At 36.2% G+C, this 19,289-nt stretch overlaps 1 pseudogene; it reads right to left on the bottom strand.

Annotated features, from left to right (window-relative positions):
- Nucleotides 1-240: 240 nt before the first annotated feature.
- LOC149152852 (uncharacterized) lies at nt 241-6,612 on the bottom strand (annotated as a pseudogene).
- Between the last annotated feature and the right edge of the window lie 12,677 nt (nt 6,613-19,289).

Genomic DNA, 19,289 nt, shown 5'->3' with positions numbered 1-19,289 from the left:
TCAACTTGTCCACCATCTCTGTAGAAACCAGATTGTCAGTACTACCGCTATCAATTACCAATTTGCAACACTTACCCCTTGACTTACATATAGTTCTGAATAAAGTCTTTCTTTGAGCTAGTTCTTTGGCTTCCTTAGCTCCTTCCAGTAATACCCTCTTCAGTAACAGGGATTCTCCGTCTTCTGGTGGTTCCTCTTTAGCTTCAGGTTGACAAATCTCCTCTTTGGCTTCAACAACATTCACATTGCGCTGGTTTGCTGATCTCTGATGAGGGAAATCCCATTGTATATGTCCCCATTCACCACATATGTAACATCGTACATATCTTCCTCGCCCTCTGCCTCTGGGCATGAATCTTCCATGGCCAGAATCTCCTCTTTGTGGTGCTCTATTGCTCGCACTCCCTGTCTCATTTTGAGAGTGTTGAATTTCGGATTCAAATGTTCTCCCTTCTTTTGCCGGATTCTTACCTCTGTTCCTCTGGTTTTGTTTGCGTACCAGTTTTTCCTCTGCCTTCAAGGCTACTTGATAGGCATCCTCAACTGACTTCAAATTCAATAAGCTAATCTCATCCTATATTTCATACCTCAAACCATTAACGTATCTAGCTACTTTCTCCAAATCATCTTCTACATGCCCTATTCTGATGCTTAACCTGTAAAATTCTTCAGTATATTCTTTAACAGACATTCCTTTCTGCTTCAGATTTTGCATCTTCTTAAAAAGATTCAAATGATAGTATTTAGGAAAAAATTTGGCTTTCAGTTTGCTTACCATTTTATTCCACTACTTGATCTTAGATTTCCCCTTTCTCGTTCTTGATGTCTGTAATTCGTCCCACCAGATGGCTGCATGGCCCTTCAGTCGAGTGACTGCAAACTTTACCTTCTTGTTCTCTTCAACCTCTTCATAATCGAAATACTGATCTATGGATCTAATCCAATCCATAAGCTCTTCGGCATTCATACATAGGAATCTCCATTTTGGGTTTGCTTCCAACCTTTGCCAGCATCTTGATGAGTTTGACATTGTCATTCTCTTCTTCTGCTTCCACATCTGCATCAGATTCTTCTGAAGAACTCTCAGCTCCATCATCAGGCGCTCTTCTTTGGGCTGCTTCCATTGTTTCCATTCGTTCACGCAATCTCCGCATTTCTTCCACCAGAACTGCATTTGGTTCTGGTCTCCCTCGACCAATTCCCCTTCTTGGCGGCATTCTCTGCAATACTTCAAAACAGCTTATCTGGCTCTGATACCAAAAATGATGAAACAACAGCAGCGTTAGATTTAAATTAAATCTAACTCAATTCTTTATAACTCAACAATCACTCTTTAGTTTTATCGAGACCAAAACCCCCTTTATGAATTTGTCAATCCCATCCTTTATATCTTTTTAAAACCATTTAAAATCGCATTCACCACTTTATAAAACAATTCCGATTTAGATATAAGTTTGTTTCATGCATGCGCTGATTAATGCCATTATATAACATATATATGACTGTTTAAGAATGCTCTGATGCGATTATACAATGGTTCACAGCTCCGATCCAATTGATCAGAGATCGGACCATTCCCATGTTTGTGACAACCGCTGATTAGCCTCCGCACCCGATTTGCTATTCAACACACTTTATAAACTTATCGCATCCGTCTTCGTCTCGATGCGATTAGTCGGTGATCGGAGATCGCTCGTCCCACAGTTGTGATGACCGCCGATTAGGCTTCGGACCCGATTTGCTATTCAACACAATTTTATAATTGTATCGCATCCGCCTCCATTCCAATGCGATCAATCGGCGATCGGAGATCGCTCGTCACGCAGTTGTGATGACCGCCGATACAGATCCGGACCCGATTTGCTATTTCAAACCTGACTTATAACATTTCGCATCCGTTTCTACCATTAAATGTTCCGATATGGAACACCTTCCCTCGGCCGATGCGATGAATTAAAAAAAAATTGATATATTTACTGTTAAAATCACCAAAAAGGCTCCGCAAAGTATTTCTTTGCCAGTCCTCTATACTTATGGGACTTTCTACTTGCGGACTCAACTAAGACCTGTTTGCATTCATCACAGGGATTTTTTTTACAGTTTATAATAAAAACGCACTGACAGCCACAATTTCAAACAATACATAAAGAAAACAGTATCCAAGCTTCACGGCTCGCTATATAAAAGAAAGATCCCTGTTTACACAAACACAGTCTTCACACAATTCTGAGCTTTCCGCTCCACTCAAAAAACCTCTCACTCTCTACTCACACTCACTCACCACCTCTCTCCTTCAGCCTTTCTCTAATTTATACAAATATGAGAAACTATTCTTCTCAGAATAGATTTCTTCTAGAGTTTCTCAACAAACTGATACCCCCCTATTATTTAGCATTTATCCCTATTTTGGTTCTATTCCACGCAGGGAAAGAAACCAAATCTATTATTATGCCATATTTAATTAAACAACTAACAATTCTCCTCAAATAAATTAATAAAATATATTATTTAAACTATTTCCAAGTCCAATTTATTTTTAACTAGCCACAACATTTGACCAAGATGTCACATTGCTGGCTAAGTGCTTGATGCTCCTGCATCACCATTAATGAGATGCCTCTTCCAGGAAACAACACATTTCACAAGTTCATCTAGTAAATTTGTATATACAATGATTTTTGACTTGGAGGAGGAATATTCTTCTCAGTCTTCCTCCTAAATCCCAGATAATAACCAATAATTCATGATCTTCTCTTGTACCCCTATACATGAAATTTCTCCTAAGGTTTTAGCTCTTCATAGTATGTACACAGTAGCATTTGTTTTTGGAACCCCCTCTTTCGGTTGTTTTATCTATAACTACACTATTCTAGATGATGTTTCCTCTGTGATTTCTTCGAATCATTATCTTCTTGAGAAATAAGAGAAATTAAACTTCGATTTTAGATTTTTGATATCTTTCCATTATCTCATGATTTCTTTCTATAAAATCTTATTGTAGGCAAGAAAGAATTTGAGAGTTCAAATGTATAATAGAACTTTCAGAAAGCATGGAGTTATGGGCTGGAGAAAATTCGGACACCTTGAGGAGGTGGAGTCCTATGTGTGGAAATCTTCACTTGGAAGCAAATGTAGGTGAAGGAGATAGAGTCTATGAAGGAAGAAAAGCATGGTCAGTGAAGATAGCATAATCCATCAGCTTAATTATGGCAGATTGTCAGGTTAATGTTACAGTCGATTTTCCAAAATAAAATCTGAGTCCCCGCTCTAACACATGTTAAAAGCGAACTAAAAAGGTGGACTCATTTAATGCATGTGATTAGAATGTGCAAGAGATAAATACTGTAGATGTGAAAGAGATCAATACTGAAGATGTGAAAGAGCATTCAAATGGAAACATAAAGGCTCAAGAAGCATAGAGCCATAGTCATTGGGTTCAAGAGGAGCTGTGAGCATTGTTTTCTTTGGATTTTTCACCAAAGCCTCTTGTCTCAACATACTCCACCTAATAATGACCAAGATCAAGCAAAGAAATGAAAATGTACTCCCTATTGTTATGCCCCATACAACACCTTTTCTCAAGAAGGATCCTGAGGGACACACAATACCATTTGGCTACCCACATAGTCCTGGGTTGGCAAGAAATGACAAATTAAAATTCTCGCATCTCTCAAGAATCTCTCCCAGTTATGCATTTTCTGAGAAGTTTATGAACTCAAGGCCAAATATTTTACACAAACTGGGAGGAATGATACCTTTAAGATGATTGGAGGACAGGTCCAAGTACATCAATGAGGCTAGGTTAGCCATCTCTGTAGGAATGCTTCCAGTAAGACAATTATTATGAACAACAAAAAACACTAGTGAAGATAGATTTCCTATAGTAAATTTGTTATTGCTCAAATCCAAAAACAATAAAGGATTGCCCAAATTTGGAAAAGATGATGGTAAGAGACTGTCGGTGAGATTGTTGTTGCTCAAATATAAATGAGTGAGCCTTTTTGGATTTCCAAGTGTTGCAGGAAGGGTACCTATTAGTTTATTTTGTTAAATTAAGCTTCACAAGGCCTGAAATCCTTCCTAACCCCATAGGAATACTACCATAAAACTAGTTATGAGACAAAATCAGACCTTATAGGTTTTGGAGTCTCTCAAAATTAGGTAAAATGGGCCCACTAAGAAAATTGAAGGACAAATCCAGCAAAGTCAGATTTGCAAGCCAAGAAAGTTGTCGAGGAACATGACCAGTAAGTAGGTTTCCCTGTAAATTTAACTCAACTATCACACTGCAATTCCAAAACTGCTTAGGAATGTTACCGGTCAAATTGTTCCATGAAAGGTCCAACAGTCCATGGTGCTTTGTAAACTTGTAATCAGGTAATGGGAATATTTCCTTGTATCCAACACAAATTTCACCTGGAATGGAACCAGAAAGATTGTTATGAGAAAGGACAAGGTTATCCAACATTTCTAGCTACTCAATATTTCTTGGAATTATGCCAGACAAATCATTACTTCCCAAATCAATAGCCACAAGATTGATGCAATCAAAAATTTGAGGAATTTTTCCTGAGCATGTTGCCATGAAGTGATAAATTTGTTAAATTCTTCATTTTTCCAACCTCTTTAGGAATAAATCCTTGTAAATAATTGTTATCAAGGTGCAACCTCTGGAGATTATTGGTAGTAGACATGGACGGAGACAACCCACCCACAAGGAAGTTATTGTTGAGTGATATTCCAAGCAAAGTCTATGAAATCCAAAGCTCATCTGGTAATTTTCCAGAGAAATTATTGTGTGCCATGTCTAAGGTGACCAAAGGCAGACTTGAAAGATAGCCAGGGATTCCACCAGAAAAATTGTTCCCATCCAATAACAAGTCTGTCAAATTCATGCACTCTCGGAAAGTGTCCTCTATGCTAGCTGTAAACTGATTCAGTGACAAAGAGAGAGAGGCTAGGCTCTTGGCATGACAAAGCTCTGATGTTATTGATCCATAGAGCCTGTTAGCATCAATTCCCAATGTTATGAGAGACGAACAGTTGCCTAGTTCCCGAGGTAAATGACCTTCAAACTGGTTTTTGGATAACCTTATAGATGTTGCTCTTCTCCATCCACCAAGCCAGGATGGAAGGGGTCTTGTCAAAAGATTTTCCTTGACAATAAAACTCTGAATTGACTCCATATTTTCGAAATCATTGGGGAGTAGCCCATTCAACACGTTGAATAACAAATCTACTACCTACAATTGGAAATTGTGTTTGGAATCCACCAACTTAGTCCATTAATCGTAGTCATTAGATACAGAAGGTTGTGAAAACTGCCATTGTTGTTTGGTAATTATCCTTCAAGGTTATTCTCTAAAAGGTCAAGTTTTGTCAGAGATTTAAGGTTTCCAATTTCTTAGGGAATGTGCCCACTAAACTTACAACCCCAAGAATCTAATATATTAAGCTTAACAAGTTTTCCAATTTCAACTGGTATTTCATCACTAAATGAGTTTGATCCTATTTATAGTCAGAATAAATTTTCCATGCCCCCAATTTCATTTGGCAACAATTTAGATAGTACATTATCACTGAGATCTATAGTGACTAAATTAGTAAGATGGTCGAATTCAGCACGGAAAACTCCAGGGAAGGAATTTTCTTTGGCATCCAGATACAACAATTTTAACAAATTCCCCATCTGGGGGGGGGGATGCTACTAGAAATTATATTAGAACCGAGATCAAGATACTTCAAATTTTCAATATTGTCAAGATCGATAAGAAGGCTACCAGAGAATGAATTAAAATTCAAAATAAACTGACAAGATTAGCAATCTTAGGGCAGAAGCATACCATATATATCATAATTGCTTAAGTCTATATATTATAGTTTTGGAAGACCCTAGAGCTGTGAAGGTGGTTTTCTTGTCAATGCAGTATTGCTCAAATTCGGACTCTGCAAAAATGTTACGTTTCCTATTACAGGGGATATGGTTCCCTGCAAAACTATATTGTAAACAAACACAGGTTGCTTGTATGTGTAGAGATTCTCCACAATGGTAGATCCAACTTGAAGAATTCCTTCAAAAAGATCCCTTTGACCAATAGAGAACCCTCTCTAGTTCGCCAAGATAAATAGAGGAAGCTCTTCCTTGTTAAAATCTAGTAGGGTTTGTGTTGTTTTACATGCTAAATCTAGAAACTGGACCTGGCCTACTTGAGGTACTACTCTCTCAACAGAATCAAGTTGACCAAGGTTTGTAGGAATCACCCACATCACTATTTGGGTCTCAACAAAAATAACACCCACAGGGATGCCCCCAAGCTTCACTCGCCTAGTAACCACTTTTTTTGCCCATGCTTCTAATGTCTCTGTGAAGCACTCTTTGTCAAAGAGGCCACCAAGCCACCTACCATTATCTTCTACACCATGAATAGCTACGCAAGGATCACATGAATTCTCTGGAGCATATTCAACTAGTCTATCTGGAGGATCTAGAGGCTTCATAATAGGAAGAGGTCCTCCTATATATGGAGGAATATAGCTAAGCCACTTCAATATGGCTGAGACACCTTCTAAATCATCAGATATAGTTAGATGAACAACACCATTTGTTTCCATGATTTTTGGGCCTCCTAATTGCATATGGGAGTTGCACTTCCCATCCAAGAAGCTTATTTAGAGCTGAGTATCGAATGAAAATTATAGGTTGATCAAGGCACTGAATGCAGTGCATTCCTAACCTCGCAAGGTATACACCAATACCAACTGTTATGCCTGTTACATATGCCAATGTGAAAGTTTCCTAATATTCCCTTAAATAAGCACTTGCAATTGCTCCACACCTAGTCCATCTTCCTTATCAATGATGTCATCTATAATTCATCTGATTTCACTAGATTCTAGCTTTAGCTCATGTGATATTAGTAACAGATGGACCAATGAGCTTATAGTCTTTTGGAGTGGGATAAAGGTATTGAAACCCAAAGTTCAGAGACAACTCATCAAACCATCCAACTTTAAAGCAAGCTTTGACTTTTGCTGCCACTCCAATTCTTGCACTAGAGTTGGTAGCCAAATATATCAAAGGAAATTTCTTTTGACAAGCAAGATCAATCACAGAAGCAAAAAAGGCATCTTCTCTTATACAAAAAGAACTTGCATTATGTGTAACATCATTTTCCACTACTAAAATAGTTCGTCCACCAGGGAACTTAGGAGTGCTCATCTCCATGCACCAAGCTACCATCCATACATCATTTGTTGCAATAGGTGCTTGCTCTGCAGTGACCATTGGAGTTTCCCAAGTACCCTGCTTTTTAGAAAATATGAGTTCTCGAGCATTGAATTTAACTTTCTCTTTGCTTGTATCTCCATTTTGAAGGCCAGATGTCCAAATGCGCCGCAACGATGTTTCCAAAACCTACAATAAAAAAACTTCATTGTATAAGGAAATTTTATTTTGCATGGCATCACATAACAACAGATAACAGAAGAAAAATTATAATGTATGCATTGCAACATCTCTAACAAGTGAATTCAACAAAAAAATTCAAGTGTATGTTCCAAAAATATTATAGGAGATATCTAGGGAGAATTTTGTTCAACATGTTTGTGCAAAATTTGAATCTAACAGCAGTACACATGAGAGACAATCTTGATGCTATAAAAGGAGCAAAAGGGATCATGCTAGAACACAAACAAGTTCGACTCTCTAGAAGAGAGAGGCCAGGGTCTCTCATTATGGGCATCTGGATAGAAGTAGTCTCAAGAAGTGGTCTCCAAAATCATGGGTCTTATATTCATTTATCAAAGAAAATGTTGAAAGATAAGACATAATGAGGCATACAAACTATTTACCAATGGAAAATCATAATAGTATGTTGTATTATTCCTCCTTGCAATAAGACACTTCCATTCAATAATGTCCAGGGATTGGTATCGTGCTGCCACAGGAACCCCCTCCAAAGGCCCGGTCATAGACAATGGGGACTGGTACACAACTTCTTGTTTGTTTGGATCCTACATCTCTCGGTATATCTGCAATTAAAAATAAACTTTTCAAATATGGACCATCATCATTCAAAATTTCAAACTGAAATTCATAGTTAATACAAGATAATTGCATTTCGATGTAACAACTAATTTATTGAAAGAATTGACTGACATATGGATTACAGCTGCATCAATTCCAAACTTCTTATTGTTATATTTTATTGTGGTATGCAATTGTGGTCACTAATAACTACTGCAGCCTTTGCCATGAATCACTATTGTAGGGAAGAAATAGAGAGAACCATACATGCAAAACACAAGTATGCCCAGTAGGATTCGTAACTACAATCTGCCATGCTCCATTTGCCACTCCCATTGAGTCTAGTCGAAACCTAATCTTCCATTCTCCAACTGCTAGCCAGTGCATATGAACACCAAGCATATCATGCACCTGGTAAGCTAAATTTTGGCACATGAAGAACAATATATATTCAATATTCATAACAAGATTGAATTTGAAAAGGTGGACCATGGTAGACTTACAAGTACAACAATGTCAAACAACTAACAATGGAGAAACAACTAACCCTGGGCCTCTTGGCAAGAAAGGTCGAATTCTTTGGTGGGAGGCTATTGTATGCCAAATTGTTAAGCTCATGAGAGGGTGACGCTACATGCTTCTCCACAAAATCAGAAAGGAACTACGTGAGGCTCAACATAGACTTGAGGAGGTGCACATCTTTCATGAGAAAGATCTCCATGATATTACCCTTCAAAAGGATGCTACTCAGCTGAAGATGGCAATTTGAATAAGAGAGCATTATATTGCTAGCAGTGCTCGGGTCCATACACAACACCAATGGATTCAAGAGGGGGATGAAGGTTCTAAGTTCTATTTTGACTTTCTAAAGAGAAAAGTGGAAGTTTGGGCACATGAATCTCTTGCTGCAGATCCTACTAAAGTGAAAGGTAAGTTTGGGATTCATTTTCAAACTATTTTTCTCCTTATGCTAGGAATGCTTGTTGTAGGGTTATCCCACACAAGGATTCTATTAGCAACAGGGGCAGGTTAGACAATGACTTTTTGAAAAAGTAGTTTTTTCAACCCTTAGCTCCATGAAGAATGGAAAATCACCAAGCATGGATGGCCTTTTTCGTGAATTTACAAGGCCATGTAGGACACGATTGATGATTATTTTTGTTGCTTAGTAGCTAAAGTCTTCACTTTTGGCATTGAAACAAGCATTAAATAAACTTTACCTATTAGACTTGTAGAGTTTAAGAGACCTATCTTAGATTGCGCAAATTGAGATAGGTGTCCATTATGGAGTAGGCTGCCTTTTCTGCAAATATAGCATTTCTTTAACATAAACCCGGAATGTGAACAAGCAGAAGAAGTGGTTGTTGTTCAATAAGTGCTTGCCAGGACGATCTGTTGGAGAAGGCATGAAGATATTCGAGGAAGCCCTAGCTAGAAGAGATTAGCTACATTTCCATGAAGATATGAATTGGAGTTAACCTTCTGCAAGCAGCCCTTTAGAGGAGGAGGACTAGGTATTCTCTGCGACTCTTCTGCTAAGACATCCATCATAAGGATCACAACCGATAGGTTTTTTCCCAAGAGAAACCTTCAAATCCAATAGCCACAAATTCCAAAGAAAATACTTTGGATGGGAAAAGAATGACAGAAAAACAAACAATGAAAATGACTAAAGAAGTAGTAGTCAATATAGCTAACAAGTCTCAAACATTGATCACATATTTCATGAAAGGTAGTTCAAAATCCCCCAAATCCTAGTTCATCAAACCCCTATTAAGGGGATAAAGTCACTCTTGAATCAATCATGAAGATGTTATTATGAAATGCAAGAGGCATGGGTTCAAAGGTTAAACAAACATCACTTAATAGAAAGATCATCCATGCTTAATGAAAGCAAGATGGAAGCCACCAAAAGGAGAATATAAAAGAATGTTGAATAAATCTCTATAAGAGCCAATAAGCAGAAGTGGAGGGATAGCTACATGGATGACCTTGGAAATATTGGAGGTTATGCATGTTCATAAAGCCAGAGATTCCAGATAATCTTAAGGTACTCTCCAAACTATGGGACAAATATTTCTACCTCACTAATGTTTATCAGTTTATGGTCCTGTTTTAACAATCCTCAAACCTAATTGCTAGAATATGTTATTTAGCGAGAGAAAGTCTTGAATAACTTATGATGGCTTGTTGGTGGGGAGTTAAACATGATTCTAGGGGTGCATGAGAAGAAAGGCTATCTGTATCCTGTAGGGAAATCCCACTTCAGTTTGGTATGATTTTATCCAAAAGAATTCCCACCTTGACATTACTCGTGGAAATGGATACTTCACTTGGAATAAAAAGATAAATGGGAAGGGCTTTGTTATGGAAAGATTACACAGATTTATTCTTAACAAAGAGTAGATAAAGGGTAATTTTGACTTAGATTGTCGCATCCATAGAGGAACCCTCTCAAATCATTAGCAGGTCAAGCCCTCTTAGATTATTGGGTGATCTCTCTAATCATAGAAAATGATGACAAACCACACAACAATCTCTTGAAATTTGAGCTTATGTGGTCCTCTCAATTTGATTTCCTTATTAAAATTTAGAAGCTGTGGCAAGATTATCAAGTGGTGGGATCCAAAATGCTTATCATGCATAAGAAACTCCAACATCTCAAAAATCAAAACTAATAGTTTTGAACAAGGAGATCTCTCACAATACTCTTAAAAGAGAAGAAATCGTTGGAGCTGCAAATGTAAATCTTTCAATCATCTCTTGAAATAGTGATCTTATCATTAGATTTTTTTAAAGAGAAGGAATCATTGATTCTAGGAATAGAAACTCTTGAACCATCTCTTGAAATAATTATCTATCTCTGGATTTTAAAAATAAGGAAGTTTAGCCAATAGCCAAGTTTTATGAGAAATTTAAAAAAAAGGAAATTATCTTGTGTCATAATTTATAAATATAGATTTCAATGGCTTCAAGTAGTGGACCCTAACATTATATTCTTTCATAAACCTGTGTGGGTTGAAGATCAATTAAACACATCTCTTAAAAGACAGCAATCACTGTAGACATAATGAAATGGAAATGCAACACTATTCACCCAAGTGTGGATTGAGATGACAACACTCTTCGCCCAATGTCAAATTGACTACTTACAAAGTGAATCTAGATGATTTTGGTATACTCTTAGGGTTCTCAGTTATATAGCTAGCAACCCTTTCCATTGGTTTTGTACATAAACAATTATGTTTTACAAGATTCAACCAAAAAACCAAAATCTGAAAGCTTACCCCTATTTTCAAGTAATTCTAACAGCAAAGTATAGTTCTATAATACTTACCTTCATGCTTTCTATCAATTCCCACTAAGTTTCAAAAGGATGCTACTAAGCTAAAGATTACAATTTGAATAAGAGAGCATTATATTGCTAGCAATGCTCAGGTCCATACACAACACCAATGGATTCAAGAGCGGGATGAAGATTCTAAGTTTTATTTTGACTTTCTAAAGAGAAAAGTGGAAGTTTGGGCACATGGATCTCCTGCTTCAGATCCTACTAAAGTGGGATTCATTTTCAAACTATATTTCTCCTTATGCTTTGATGGATCACGTGGTGGACTGTCGATGCTAGGAATGCTTGTTGTAGGGTTATCCCATACGAGGATTATATTAGCAACAGGGACAGGTTAGACAACGATTTTTTGAAAATGGATTTTTTTCAACCCTTAGCTCAATGAAGAATGGAAAATCACCGAGCATGGATGGCATTTTTTGTGAATTTACAAGGCCATGTTAGACACGATTGATGATGAATTTTGTTACTTAGCAATTAAAGTCTTCATTTTTGGCATTGAAACAAGAATTAAAAGGACTTTACCTATTAGACCTGTAGAGTTTAAGAGACGTGTCTTAGATTTCCCAAATTGAGATAGGTGTCCATTATGGAATAGGCTACCTTTTCTGCAAATATAGCATGTTTTAGCCTAAAGCCAGAATGTGAAAAAGCAGAAGAAGTGGTTGTTTTTCAAGCAGTGGTTACCAGGATGATCTGTTGGAGAAGGAATGAAGATCTTCGAGGAAGCCCTAGCTAGAAGAGATCAACTACATTTCCATGAAGATCTAGATTAGAGTTAACCTTCTACAAGCAGCCCTTTAGAGGAGGAGGACTAGGGATTCTTTGCGACTCTTTTGCTATGATATCGATCATAAGGATCACAGCCGATAGGTTTTTTCCCAAGAGAAATGTTCTAGTGAAATCTCTCCTTTTACTTTGAAGAGGAAAGACATAACAAACCATTCAAATCCAATAGGCACAAATTCCAAAGAAAAGAGATTGGATGGGCAAAGAATGGCATAAAAACAAACAATGAAAATGACTAAAGAAGTGGTCAATATAGTTGACAAGTCTTAAACATTAATCACAGATTTCATGAATCCTAGTTCATTGAACCCATATTAAGGGGAGAAAATCACTCTTGAATCAATCATGAAGATGCTATCATGAAATGCAAGAGGCATGGGTTCAAAGGTTAAACAAAGATCACTTAATAAAAATATCATCCTAGAAAAAATACACATCATATTCATTCAACAATCCAAGCTTGATGAAAGTAGGATGGAAGCCTCCAAAAGGAGAATATAAAATAATTTTGAAGAAATCTCTATAAGAGCCAATAGGCAGAAGTGGAGGGATAACTACATGGATGACCTTGGAAATATTGGAGGTTCTAGATGTTCATAAAGACAGAGATTCCTGGTAACCTTAAGGTGCCCTCCAAAATATGGGACAAATATTTCTACCTCACTAATGTTTATCAGTTTATGGTCTTGTTTTAACAATCCTCAAGCCTAATTGCTAGAATCTGTTAGATAGCGAGAGAAAGTCTTGAATAACTTATGATGGCTTGTTGGTGGGAAGTTAAACATGATTCTAGTGGTGCATGAGAAGAAAGGTTTCCTGTATCCTGTATGGAAATCCAACTTCAGTTTGGTATGATTTTATCCAAAATAATTCCCACATTGACATTTCCCATGGAAATGGATACTTTACTTGGAATAACAAGATAAATGGGAAAGGTTTTGTTATGGAAAGATTACACAGATTCATTCTTAACAAAGACTAGATAAAGGGTAATTTTGACTTAGATTCTCTCACCCATAGAGGAACCCTCTCAAATCATTAGTAGGTCGAGCCCTCTTAGAACATTGGGTGATCTCTCTAATCATAGAAAATGATGACAAACCACACAACAACCTCTTGAAATTTGAGCTTATGTGGTCCTCTCACTTTGATTTCCTTATTAAAATTTAGAAGTTGTGGCAAAATTATCAAGTGGTGGGATCCAAAATTCTTATCATGCATAAGAAACTCCAACATCTCAAAAATCCAAACCAATAGTTTGGAACAAGGAGATCTCTCACAATACTCTTAAAAGAGAAGAAATCAATGAAGCTAAGAATGTAAACCCTTCAATCATCTCTTGAAATATTGATCTTATCATTAGATTTTTTAAAGAGAAGGAATCCTTGAATTTGGGAATATAAACCCTTCAACCATCTCTTGAAATAATGATCTATCTCTAGATTTTAAAAATAAGGAAGTTTAGCCAATAGCCAAGTTTGAGGAGAAATTTAAAAAAAGATAAATTTTTCTTGTGTCATAATTTATAAATATAGAGTTCAATGGCTTCAATTAGCGGACCCTAAATTTATATTCTTTCATAAGCATGTGTGTGTTGAAGATCAATTAAACACATCTCTATGAAATGGAAATGCAACACTATTCACCCAAGTGTGGATTAGGACAACAACACTCTTCACGCAATGTCAAATTGACTACTTACAAAGTGAATCTAGAAGATTTTGGTATACTCTTGGGGTTCTGGGTTATATAGCTAGCAACCCTTTCCATTGGTTTTGTAAATAAACAATTAACTTTTACAAGATTCAAACAAAAAACCAAAAACTGAAAGCTTACCCCTATTTTCAAGCAGTTCTAAAAACAAAGTATAGTTCTATAATACTTACCTCCATGCATTCAATAAATTCCCACTAAGTTTCAAAAGGATGCTACTAAGTTAAAGATGGAAATTTGAATAAGAGAGCATTATATTGCCAGGAATGCTCGGGTCCATACACAACACCAATGGATTCAAGAGTGGGATGAAGGTTCTAAGTTTTATTTTGACTTTCTAAAGAGAAAAGTGGAAGTTTGGGCACATGTCTCTCTTTCTTCAGATCCTACTAAAGTGAAAGGTATGTTTAGGATTCATTTTCAGACTATTTTTCTCCTTATGCTATGAATACTTGTTGTAGGGTAATCTCACACAAGGATTCTATTAGCAACGGGGACAGGTTAGACACCGACCTTTTGAAAAAGGAGTTTTTCCAGCTCTTAACTCCATGAAGAATGGAAAATCACCAAGCATGGATGGCATTTTTTGTGAATTTACAAGGCCATGTTGGACACGATTGATGATATTTTTTGTTGCTTAGCAGCTAAAGTCTTCACTTTTGGCATTGAAACAAGCATTAATAGACTTTACCTATTAGACCTGTAGAGTTTAAGAGCCCTGTCTTAGATTGCCCAAATTGAGATAGGTGTCCATTATGGAATAGGCTGCCTTGTCTGCAAATATAGCATGTCTTTAGCCTAAAACCAGAATGTGAACAAGCAGAAGAAGTGGTTGTTGTTCAAGCAGTGGTTACCAGGATGATCTATTGGAGAAGGCATGAATATCTTCGAAGAAACCCTAGCTAGAAGAGATCAACTACATTTCCATGAAGATCTGGATTGGAGTTAACCTTCTTCAAGCAACCCTTTAGAGGAGGAGGACTAGGGATTCTCTGCAACTCTTCTGCTATGATATCCATCATAAGGATCACAACTGATAGGTTTTTTTTCCAAGAGAAACATTCTAGTGATGTGTCTCCTTTTACTTTGAAGAGAAAAGCAATAACAAACCATTCAAATCCAATAGGCACAAATTCCAAAGAAAAGACTTTGGATAGGCAAAGAATGGAAGAAAAACAAACAATGAAAAGGACTAAAGAAGAAGTGTTCAATCTAGTTGACAAGTCTCAAACATTGATCATAGATTTCATGAAAGGTAGTTCAAAATCCCCCAAATCCTCTTTCATCAAACTCCTATTAAGGGGAGAAAATCACTCTTGAATAAATCATGAAGATGTTATCATGAATTGCAAGAGGCATTGGTTCAAAGGTTAAACAAATATCACTTAATCGAAAGATCATCCTAGAAAAAATATACATCATATTCATTCATTAATCCAAGCTTGATGAAAGTAGGATGGAAGCCATCAAAAGGAGAATATAAAATAATGTTGAAGAAATCTCTATAAGAGCCAACAGGCAGAAGTGGAGGGATAGCTACATGGATGACCTTGGAAATATGGGAGGTTCTGGTTGTTCATAAATCCGGATTCCAGATAACCTTAAGGTGCCCTCCAAAATATGGGACAAATATTTCTACCTCACTAATGTTTATCAGTTTATTTTAAAATGATGACAAACCACACAACAAACTCTTGAAATTTGAGCTTATGTGGTCCTCTCACTTTGATTTCCTTATTAAAATTTAGAAGTTGTGGTAAGATTATCAATTGATGGGATCCAAAATCCTTATCATGCATAAGAAACTCCAACATCTCAAAAATCCAAACTAATAGTTTGGAACAAGGAGATATCTCACAATACTCTTAAAAGAGAAGAAATTATTGAAGTTATGACTGTAAACCCTTCAATCATCTCTTGAAATAGTGACCTTATCATTATATTTTTTAAAGATAAGGAATCCTTGAATCTAGGAATACAAACCCTTCAACCATCTCTTGAAACAATGATCTATCTCTAGATTTTAAAAATAAGGTAGTTCGGCCAATAGCCAAGTTTAAGGAGAAATTTAAAAAAAAAGAGAGAAATTTTCTTGTGTCATAAATATAGAGTTCAATGGCTTCAAGTAGTGGACCCTAACTTTATATTCTTTCATAAGCCTATGCGGGTTGGAGATCAATTAAACACATCTCTAAAAAGACAACAAGCACTGTAGACATAATGAAATGGAAATGCAACGCTATTCACCCAAGTGTGGATTAATACAACAACACTCTTCACCCAATGTCAAATTGACTACTTATAAAGTCAATCTAGATGAATTTGGTATAATCTTGGGGTCCTAGGTTATATAGATAGCAACCCTTTCCATTGGTTTTGTACATAAACAATTATGTTTTACAAGATTCAACCAAAAAACCAAAATATGAAAGCTTACCCCTATTTTCAAGAAGTTCTAATAGCAAATTATAGTTCTATAATACTTACCTTCATGCATTCAATCAATTCCCACTAAGTTTCAACTCGAATCACCATTTTTTACTAGAAGCTTTGGCAACTTATCTTCAAATTTTTCATGTACATTGGTTAGTCACAAACATATCAATGTCATTTCTTCAAAAGAAGTGCAAATTTGTGTATTGTTTATGAAAAGATTATTTTTCTCTCTTTTTCAGATGCTAGCCAAGACCATCCATGTGAGAACTCTGCTTTCGATTATGCAAGCTCAAAATCAACACATTTTCCTGTAGATTTCACTCATCAATCCTGAATTAGATATATTGTACTACAAGCTAAATTTAAGTGGATGCTTGTCACTGAGGAATGTTGTTTTTTAATCATTGAAAGAATGTCCTAGAAAACCAAAAATTGATGAGTGTAGATGAAACACGAAATGGGAGAGCATAATCACTACTAAATCAAACTATGCTTGCATTTCCTTTTAGTATTTATAGCTTCAGACTTTTTTTCTTAAAAATAGGGAATATATTTCTAATTTTTTTGGTAAGAGACACTTTCTGTGCAACCTAGGTTGTAAATATGACCACGCTCTAGAATACCCAGTTCCTCATTGTCCTTGTTTCTTCTCAAGATATACTACAAAGTATATCCTCTTTCTACTTCTTGGAGGCTTCATCTGCACTAGATTCTATGCAAGCATTATACACATATCTCTTCAAACACACTGTACTCACATTACCTATTCATTCCTTCAATCCAACAATTCCTTATAAGTCATGTTATCCATATCCAAACACATATCTATTTTCTAATTTAAGAGGATATTGTGGGCCTAGAAAATTAGTGACTAGTGGCATAAGAATATTTGATGGTGAAGAGTAATGAATAGACCAAGAAGGAAGAAAAATATTGCACTGACCAAGCATAGAAACTGATGATCTTGAGTCTTGACCCCTGGCATATGATTATCTTCTCCACATGCTATAGCTGTTGCTAGTGCTATTCTTACAAATGTCTCTCCTACTGCTTGGATAAATGTCTAAATTGCATCTCTCATACTGCTTGGATGAATGTCTCACCTACACATGCAATTTGAGCCCAAGGGAAAGAAATTCAAGCACCAGCTTAACTAATTGATTTGTATGTTTTACAATAACACATGTTGGATCCTTGAATTCTGAAACACAGTTCTACACTGCATCTACACCCAAAGAGTTAGTAAATGACATTTTTGGATTGGAAGTTGAGGTAACAAAAAAAGGTGGGTTTTGTGCAAATATCTAAAGAAGTCAAAATTTTTGACTTGGTCATTAGATGTTACATCAGATAGTAATATCAATGAGTAATAAGGGTAACAAAAGAAAATATAGACATCTAGATCATATTAGTTATCAGAAGCTCCCATGCACTGAGCATATGCTCCTGCTTGACATCCACTATACCTATAGTGGTGAGTCACAATCTACTTAAGTTAAAGGATCCACCCCCACCTAATTTCATGGAATATGAAATATTATGAAATGAAAGTCAAATTGGTTTGTCAAAGAGCCCGATCTCACTAAGAAAATTCCGTCCATTCCAAAGGTATCTTTTGTCAGATCTATTGTTGGGGACTAACTATCAACTTGGTTGTGGTGGATATATCAGATCTGTGAATCTAGGGTTGTTCCTTTGTCGCAGGGAGGCTCCATGATGATCACTTCACTGCAAAGTAGATGGATGTGGATATTTCTTGCACATGCCTATTTCTCCCTCCTAATGCTCAAAGAAATTTCCCTTAGTGCATGGTTATCATGAAGATACCAGGAGATTGGATTTTTTTAATGTTGTAGTTATGTGGATGCAGTTGTAACATAGAGGCCAAGAGATCAGGTTGTTGTAAAGCTACAATTATGTGGATGCTTTCTTCTGTTTGTACTATGAACAATTTGTTAAGTGATATTAAGATATTTTACTACATTACATATTTTACCACTTAGGGTTAGAGGACAAAAGTATACATGCAACAACATCCATTAACAAGATAAATTTATATGCAACATGATGATCACATCATGCATGCAACAAAAGATCAAACAACTTTAAATATTACTGACATAAATTTTACATTTTCTTGTATTATGTTCTAGAGATGGCATGTAGAACAAAGTGACCTACCTCCTGAACTCAAACTTGGACTCTAACCTCATCATTCGCATTCTTGGAAATGCAATTAAAAAGAGAGCAATCTAACAAGGTGAATTTTTTTGGCTTTTTTAACCAGAATCTAAAAACTCAATTCTTAGTGAGATTGTAATTTCTTTATTTGTTTAAATCACATTTCTGCATGTCAAAATGGATTTAGCACCATGGAAAACCCCTGGGCATTCAAATGATGCAAACTCAGCTACTTAAATCATTTTCCCAATTTATGGTTGGATTTCAGGCAAAATATATCAAAAGGTTTGCCAAAAAAGGCCAAAAATTTGCCTCGTTAAACTACTGCATTAAAAATGTTGTGTTAACTCATCCTTCTTTAATTTCCTTTTAAAATAATTAGGAAATTTAAGAAGTCAAAATTTTAAATTCATTCTACCTCTTATATAATTTCTAACACCTACTACATTCTACCTCTCTAAATTGTGAGCATTTTCTTGGAGTGCATTTAAGTAATATAATCAGTAACAAGTTTAGAATTGTAATTGTTTTTTATGTTTGATGCCGATTATTACAAATTGTAGAATTAATTAGTTCAACAAATGATTGATTGGAGGTCAGCTTTGTTGGTGGTTTTCTTAATTATGTTTGAACCATCTAGTTGTCAATCCATAATATATTTAAACAAACCCATCTCTATTTTGAGAATAATGTGGTGTTGCAAGAACCATACCCCCAATGTGTTGGACCCCAGAACCACACACCATGTGGAACTATGACCGAAGCATCCCTAGAACTGTGTTTTGGGTTCAATTT

This window comes from Pinus tabuliformis, chromosome 9 (genome assembly GCF_031772625.1).
Source record: "Pinus tabuliformis cultivar Carrire ecotype Pingquan chromosome 9, CPIR1, whole genome shotgun sequence".
Classification (NCBI taxonomy): Eukaryota; Viridiplantae; Streptophyta; class Pinopsida; order Pinales; family Pinaceae; genus Pinus; species Pinus tabuliformis.
Note: the sequence above shows the minus strand (reverse complement) of the source record. Positions and strands in the feature narration are given on the sequence as shown.